Raw genomic sequence first — 12,223 nt, 5'->3', positions numbered from 1 at the left:
CATTCCACACACCACATTCCACACACCACATTCCACACACCACATTCCACACACATTCCACACACATTCCACTCACCACATTCCACACACATTCCACACACCACACACCACATTCCACACACATTCCACACACCACATTCCACACACGTTCCATGCACATTCCACACACCACATTCCACACACATTCCACACACCACACACCACATTCCACACACATTCCACACACATTCCACACACCACATTCCACACACCACATTCCACACACCACATTCCACACACACCACATTCCACACACATTCCACACACACCACATTCCACACACATTCCACACACCACATTCGACATACATTCCAAACACATTTCACACATTCCAGACACAACATTCCACACACATTCCACACACCACATTCCACACACATTCCACACACATTCCACACACCAGATTCCACATACCACATTCCACACACCACATTCCACACACCACATTCCACACACATTCCACACACCACATTCCACACACATTCCACACACCACATTCTACACACATTTCACACATTCCACACACAACATTCCACACACATTCCACACACCAAATTCCACACACACATTCCACACACCACATTCCACACACATTCCACACACATTCCACACACCAAATTCCACACACATTCCACACACCACATTCCACACACCACATTCCACACACCAAATTCCACACACATTCCACACACCACATTCCACACACCACATTCCATACACATTCCACACACCACATTCCACACACATTCCACACACATTCCACACACCAGATTCCACACACCAGATTCCACACACCACATTCCACACACCACATTCCACACACATTCCACACACCACATTCCACACACATTTCACACATTCCACACACAACATTCCACACACATTCCACACACCACATTCCACACACACATTCCACACACCACATTCCACACACATTCCACACACATTCCACACACCAAATTCCACACACATTCCACACACCACATTCCACACACCACATTCCACACACCAAATTCCACACACATTCCACACACCACACACCACATTCCACACACATTCCACACACATTCCACACACCACATTCCACACACCACATTCCACACACCACATTCCACACACCACATTCCACACACATTCCACACACATTCCACACACCACATTCCACACACATTCCACACACCACATTTGACACACATTCCACACACCACACACCACATTCCAAACACATTCCACACACATTCCACACACATTCCACACACATTCCACACACATTCCACACACCACATTCCACACCACATTCCACACACCACATTCCACACACCACATTCCACACACCACATTCCACACACATTCCACACACCACATTCCACACACCACATTCCACACACCACATCCCTACACACCACATTCCACACACATTCCACACACCACATTCCACACACATTCAACACACATTCCACACACCACATTCCACACACATTCCACACACCACATTCCACACACAATCCACACACATTCCACACACCACATTCCAAACACATTCCACACACATTGCACACACCAAACACCACATTCCACACACATTCCACACACCACATTCCACACACATTCCACACACCACATTCCACACACATCCCACACACATTCCACACACCACATTCCACACACCACATTCCACACACATTCCACACACATTCCACACACCACATTCCACACACATTCCACACACCACATTCGACACACATTCCACACACCACATACCACATTCCACAAACATTCCACACATCACATTCCACACACATTCCACACACATTCCACACACATTCCACACACCACGTTCCACACACATTCCACACACATTCCACACACATTCATTCCACATTCCACACACATTCCACACACCACATTCCACACACCACACTCCACACACATTCCACACACCACATTCCACACACCACACTCCACACACATTCCACATACATTCCACACACATTTCACACATTCCACACACAACATTCCACACACATTCCACACACCACATTCCACACACATTCCACACACATTCCACACACCACATTCCACACACATTCCACACTCCACACACCACATTCCACACACATTCCACACACATTCCACACACCACATTCCACACACCACATTCCACACACCACATTCCACACACCACATTCCACACACATTCCACACACCACATTCCACATACATTCCAAACACATTTCACACATTCCAGACACAACATTCCACACACATTCCACACACCACATTCCACACACATTCCACACACATTCCACACACCAGATTCCACACACCACATTCCACACACCACATTCCACACACCACATTCCACACACATTCCACACACCACATTCCACACACATTCCACACACCACATTCTACACACATTTCACACATTCCACACACAACATTCCACACACATTCCACACACCACATTCCACACACACATTCCACACACCACATTCCACACACATTCCACACACATTCCACACACCAAATTCCACACACATTCCACACACCACATTCCACACACCACATTCCACACACCAAATTCCACACACATTCCACACACCACATTCCACACACCACATTCCATACACATTCCACACACCACATTCCACACACATTCCACACACATTCCACACACCAGATTCCACACACCACATTCCACACACCACATTCCACACACCACATTCCACACACATTCCACACACCACATTCCACACACATTTCACACATTCCACACACAACATTCCACACACATTCCACACACCACATTCCACACACACATTCCACACACCACATTCCACACACATTCCACACACATTCCACACACCAAATTCCACACACATTCCACACACCACATTCCACACACCAAATTCCACACACATTCCACACACCACACACCACATTCCACACACATTCCACACACCACATTCCACACACCACATTCCACACACCACATTCCACACACCACATTCCACACACATTCCACACACATTCCACACACCACATTCCACACACATTCCACACACCACATTTGACACACATTCCACACACCACACACCACATTCCAAACACATTCCACACACATTCCACACACATTCAACACACATTCCACACACATTCCACACACCACATTCCACACCACATTCCACACACACCACATTCCACACACCACATTCCACACACACCACATTCCACACACCACATTCCACACACATTCCACACACCACATTCCACACACCACATTCCACACACCACATCCCTACACACCACATTCCACACACATTCCACACACCACATTCCACACACATTCAACACACATTCCACACACCACATTCCACACACATTCCACACACCACATTCCACACACAATCCACACACATTCCACACACCACATTCCAAACACATTCCACACACATTGCACACACCAAACACCACATTCCACACACATTCCACACACCACATTCCACACACATTCCACACACCACATTCCACACACATCCCACACACATTCCACACACCACATTCCACACACCACATTCCACACACATTCCACACACATTCCACACACCACATTCCACACACATTCCACACACCACATTCGACACACATTCCACACACCACATACCACATTCCACAAACATTCCACACATCACATTCCACACACATTCCACACACATTCCACACACATTCCACACACCACGTTCCACACACATTCCACACACATTCCACACACATTCATTCCACATTCCACACACATTCCACACACCACATTCCACACACCACACTCCACACACATTCCACACACCACATTCCACACACCACATTCCACACACATTCCACATACATTCCACACACATTTCACACATTCCACACACAACATTCCACACACATTCCACACACCACATTCCACACACATTCCACACACCACACACCACATTCCACACACATTCCACACACCACATTCCACACACATTCCACACACCAAATTCCACACACCACATTCCACACACCACATTCCACACACCACATTCCATACACATTCCACACACCACATTCCACACACATTCCACGCACCACATTCCACGCACCACATTCCACACACATTCCACACACATTCCACACACATTCCACACACATTCCACACACATTCTACCCACACACACTCCACATTCCACATTCCACACACATTCCACACACACTCCACATTCCACATTCACACACTCCACATTCCACACACATTCCACACACCACATTCCACACACCACATTCCACACACATTCCACACACATTCCACACACCACATTCCACACACCACATTCCACACACATTCCCCACACCACATTCCACACACATTCCACATACATTCCACACACATTTCACACATTCCACACACAACATTCCACACACATTCCACACACCACATTCCACACCACATTCCACACACATTCCACACACCACATTCCACAGACATTGCACACAACACATTCCACACACCACATTCCACACCACATTCCACACACCACATTCCACACACATTCCACACATTCCACACACCACACACCACATTCCACACACATTCCACACACCACATTCCACACACATTCCACACACCACATTCCACACACATGCCACACACCACATTCCACACACATTCCACACACCACATTCCACACACATTCCACACACCACATTCCACACACATTCCACACACATTCCACACACATTCTACCCACACACACTACATTCCACACACACTCCACATTCCACATTCACACACTCCACATTCCATACACATTCCACACACATTCCACACACCACATTCCACACACCACATTCCACACACACCACATTCCACACATTCAACACACCACACTCCACACACAACATTCCACACATATTCCACACACATTCCACACACCACATTCCACACACACCACATTCCACACACATTCCACACACCACATTCCACACACCACATTCCACACACATTCCACACATCACATTCCACATGTATTCCACACACCACATTCCACACACCACACACCACATTCCACACACATTCCACACACTACATTCCACACACATTCCACACACCACATTCCACACACCACACACCACATTCCACACACATTCCACACACCACATTCCACACACCACATTCCACACATATTCCACACACCACATTCCACACACATTCCACACACATTCCACACACCACATTCCACACACCACATTCCACACACATTCCACACACTCCACACACCACATTCCACACACATTCCACACACCACATTCCACACACATTCCACACACATTTCACACATTCCACACACCACATTCCAAACACATTCCACACACATTCCACACACATTCCACACACCAAACACCACATTCCACACACATTCCACACACCACATTCCACACACATTCCACACACCACATTCCACACACATCCCACACACATTCCACACACCACATTCCACACACCATATTCCACACACCACATTCCACACACATTCCACACACATTCCACACATTCCACACACCACATTCCACACACATTCCACACACCACATTCGACACACATTCCACACACCACATACCACATTCCACAAACATTCCACACATCACATTCCACACACATTCCACACACATTCCACACACATTCCACACACCACGTTCCACACACATTCCACACACATTCCACACACATTCATTCCACATTCCACACACATTCCACACATCACATTCCACACACATTCCACACACCACATTCCACACACCACACTCCACACACATTCCACACACCACATTCCACACACCACATTCCACACACATTCCACATACATTCCACACACATTTCACACATTCCACACACAACATTCCACACACATTCCACACACCACATTCCACACACATTCCACACACCACACACCACATTCCACACACATTCCACACACCACATTCCACACACATTCCACACACCAAATTCCACACACATTCCACACACCACATTCCACACACCACATTCCACACACCACATTCCATACACATTCCACACACCACATTCCACACACATTCCACGCACCACATTCCACGCACCACATTCCACACACATTCCACACACATTCCACACACATTCCACACACATTCTACCCACACACACTCCACATTCCACATTCCACACACATTCCACACACACTCCACATTCCACATTCACACACTCCACATTCCACACACATTTCACACACATTCCACACACATTCCACACACCACATTCCACACACCACATTCCACACACATTCCACACACATTCCACACACCACATTCCACACACCACATTCCACACACATTCCCCACACCACATTCCACACACATTCCACATACATTCCACACACATTTCACACATTCCACACACAACATTCCACACACATTCCACACACCACATTCCACACACATTCCACACACATTCCACACACCACATTCCACACACATTGCACACAACACATTCCACACACCACATTCCACACCACATTCCACACACCACATTCCACACACATTCCACACATTCCACACACCACACACCACATTCCACACACATTCCACACACCACATTCCACACACATTCCACACACCACATTCCACACACATGCCACATGCCACATTCCACACACATTCCACACACCACATTCCACACACATTCCACACACCACATTCCACACACATTCCACACACATTCTACCCACACACACTACATTCCACACACACTCCACATTCCACATTCACACACTCCACATTCCACACACATTCCACACACATTCCACACACCACATTCCACACACCACATACACCACATTCCACACACCACACACATTCCACACACATTTCACACAACACATTCCACACACCACATTCCACACACATTCCACACACATTCCACACACCACATTCCACACACATCCCACACACATTCCACACACCACATTCCACACACCACATTCCACACACCACATTCCACACACATTCCACACACCACACACCACATTCCACACACATTCCACACACCACATTCCACACACATTCCACACACCACATTCCACACACCACATTTCACACACATTCCACACACCACATTCCACACACATTCCACACACCACATTCCACATACATTCCACACACCACACACCACATTCCACACACCACACACCACACACCACATTCCACACCCATTCCACATACATTCCACACACCACATTCCACACACCACATTCCACACACATTCCACACACATTCCACACACATTTCACACATTCCACACACCACATTCCACACACATTCCACACACATTCCACACACCACATTCCACACACATTCCACACACATTTCACACAACACATTCCACACACATTCCACACACCACATTCCACACACATTCCACACACCACACACCACATTCCACACACATTCCACACACCACATTCCACACACCACATTCCACACACACCACATTCCACACACCACATTCCATACACATTCCACACACCACATTCCACACACATTCCACGCACATTCCACACACCACACACCACATTCCACACACATTCCACACACATTCCACACACCACATTCCACACACCACATTCCACACACCACATTCCACACACCACATTCCACACACATTCCACACACATTCCACTCACCACATTCCACACACATTCCACACACCACACACCACATTCCACACACATTCCACACACCACATTCCACACACGTTCCACGCACATTCCACACACCACATTCCACACACATTCCACACACCACACACCACATTCCACACACATTCCACACACATTCCACACACCACATTCCACACACCACATTCCACACACCACATTCCACACACACCACATTCCACACACATTCCACACACACCACATTCCACACACATTCCACACACCACATTCGACATACATTCCAAACACATTTCACACATTCCAGACACAACATTCCACACACATTCCACACACCACATTCCACACACATTCCACACACATTCCACACACCAGATTCCACACACCACATTCCACACACCACATTCCACACACCACATTCCACACACATTCCACACACCACATTCCACACACATTCCACACACCACATTCTACACACATTTCACACATTCCACACACAACATTCCACACACATTCCACACACCAAATTCCACACACACATTCCACACACCACATTCCACACACATTCCACACACATTCCACACACCAAATTCCACACACATTCCACACACCACATTCCACACACCACATTCCACACACCAAATTCCACACACATTCCACACACCACATTCCACACACCACATTCCATACACATTCCACACACCACATTCCACACACATTCCACACACATTCCACACACCAGATTCCACACACCACATTCCACACACCACATTCCACACACCACATTCCACACACATTCCACACACCACATTCCACACACATTTCACACATTCCACACACAACATTCCACACACATTCCACACACCACATTCCACACACACATTCCACACACCACATTCCACACACATTCCACACACATTCCACACACCAAATTCCACACACATTCCACACACCACATTCCACACACCACATTCCACACACCAAATTCCACACACATTCCACACACCACACACCACATTCCACACACATTCCACACACATTCCACACACCACATTCCACACACCACATTCCACACACCACATTCCACACACCACATTCCACACACATTCCACACACATTCCACACACCACATTCCACACACATTCCACACACCACATTTGACACACATTCCACACACCACACACCACATTCCAAACACATTCCACACACATTCCACTCACATTCCACACACATTCCACACACATTCCACACACCACATTCCACACCACATTCCACACACCACATTCCACACACCACATTCCACACACCACATTCCACACACATTCCACACACCACATTCCACACACCACATTCCACACACCACATCCCTACACACCACATTCCACACACATTCCACACACCACATTCCACACACATTCAACACACAATTCACACACCACATTCCACACACATTCCACACACCACATTCCACACACAATCCACACACATTCCACACACCACATTCCAAACACATTCCACACACATTGCACACACCAAACACCACATTCCACACACATTCCACACACCACATTCCACACACATTCCACACACCACATTCCACACACATCCCACACACATTCCACACACCACATTCCACACACCACATTCCACACACATTCCACACACATTCCACACACCACATTCCACACACATTCCACACACCACATTCGACACACATTCCACACACCACATACCACATTCCACAAACATTCCACACATCACATTCCACACACATTCCACACACATTCCACACACATTCCACACACCACGTTCCACACACATTCCACACACATTCCACACACATTCATTCCACATTCCACACACATTCCACACACCACATTCCACACACCACACTCCACACACATTCCACACACCACATTCCACACACCACATTCCACACACATTCCACATACATTCCACACACATTTCACACATTCCACACACAACATTCCACACACATTCCACACACCACATTCCACACACATTCCACACACATTCCACACACCACATTCCACACACATTCCACACTCCACACACCACATTCCACACACATTCCACACACATTCCACACACCACATTCCACACACCACATTCCACACACCACATTCCACACACCACATTCCACACACATTCCACACACCACATTCCACATACATTCCAAACACATTTCACACATTCCAGACACAACATTCCACACACATTCCACACACCACATTCCACACACATTCCACACACATTCCACACACCAGATTCCACACACCACATTCCACACACCACATTCCACACACCACATTCCACACACATTCCACACACCACATTCCACACACATTCCACACACCACATTCTACACACATTTCACACATTCCACACACAACATTCCACACACATTCCACACACCACATTCCACACACACATTCCAAACACCACATTCCACACACATTCCACACACATTCCACACACCAAATTCCACACACATTCCACACACCACATTCACACACCACATTCCACACACCAAATTCCACACACATTCCACACACCACATTCCACACACCACATTCCATACACATTCCACACACCACATTCCACACACATTCCACACACATTCCACACACCAGATTCCACACACCACATTCCACACACCACATTCCACACACCACATTCCACACACATTCCACACACCACATTCCACACACATTTCACACATTCCACACACAACATTCCACACACATTCCACACACCACATTCCACACACACATTCCACACACCACATTCCACACACATTCCACACACATTCCACACACCAAATTCCACACACATTCCACACACCACATTCCACACACCACATTCCACACACCAAATTCCACACACATTCCACACACCACACACCCACATTCCACACACATTCCACACACCACATTCCACACACCACATCCCACAACATCCACACACCACATTCCACACACATTCCACACACATTCCACACACCACATTCCACACACCACATTCCACACACCAAATCCACACAACATTCCACACACATTCCACACACCACATTCCACACACACATTCCACACACCACATTCCACACATTCCACCACATTCCACACACCAAATTCCACACACATTCCACACACCACATTCCACACACCACATTCCACACACCAAATTCCACACACATTCCACACACCACATTCCACACACCACATTCCATACACATTCCACACACCACATTCCACACACATTCCACACACATTCCACACACCAGATTCCACACACCACATCCACACACCACATTCCACACACCACATTCCACACACATTCCACACACCACATTCACAAACATTCACACATTCCACACACACATTCCACACACATTCCACACACCACATTCCACACACACATCCACACACCACATTCCACACACATTCCACACACCAATTCCACCACATTCCACACACCACATTCCACACACCACATTCCACACACCAAATTCCACACACATTCCACACACCACACACCACATTCCACACACATTCACACACCACATTCCACACACCACATTCCACACACCACATTCCACACACCACATTCCACACACATTCCACACACATTCCACACACCACATTCCACACACATTCCACACACACATTGACACACATTCCACACACCACATTCCACACACATTCCACACACACCACATTCCACACACCACATTCCACACACACCACATTCCACACACCACATTCCACACACATTCCACACACCACATTCCACACACCACATTCCACACACCACATCCTACACACCACATTCCACACACATTCCACACACCACATTCCACACACATTCAACACACATTCCACGCACCACATTCCACACACACTCCACACACCACATTCCACACACAATCCACCACATTCCACACACCACATTCCAAACACATTCCACACACATTGCACACACCAAACACCACATTCCACACACATTCCACACACCACATTCCACACACATTCCACACACCACATTCCACACACATCCCACACACATTCCACACACCACATTCCACACACCACATTCCACACACATTCCACACACATTCCACACACCACATTCCACACACATTCCACACACACATTCGACACACATTCCACACACACATACCACATTCCACAAACATTCCACACATCACATTCCCACACACATTCCACACACATTCCACACACATTCCACACACCACGTTCCACACACATTCCACACACCACATTCCACACACCACATTCCACACACATTCCACACACCACATTCCACACACATTCCACACACATTCCACACACCACATGCCACACACCACATTCCACACACATTCCACACACCACATTCCCACACACATTCACACAACACATTCCACACAC

The sequence above is a fragment of the Lissotriton helveticus genome, chromosome 5_1, assembly GCF_964261635.1.
Source record: "Lissotriton helveticus chromosome 5_1, aLisHel1.1, whole genome shotgun sequence".
Classification (NCBI taxonomy): domain Eukaryota; kingdom Metazoa; phylum Chordata; class Amphibia; order Caudata; family Salamandridae; genus Lissotriton; species Lissotriton helveticus.
This window is presented reverse-complemented; position numbering follows the sequence as displayed.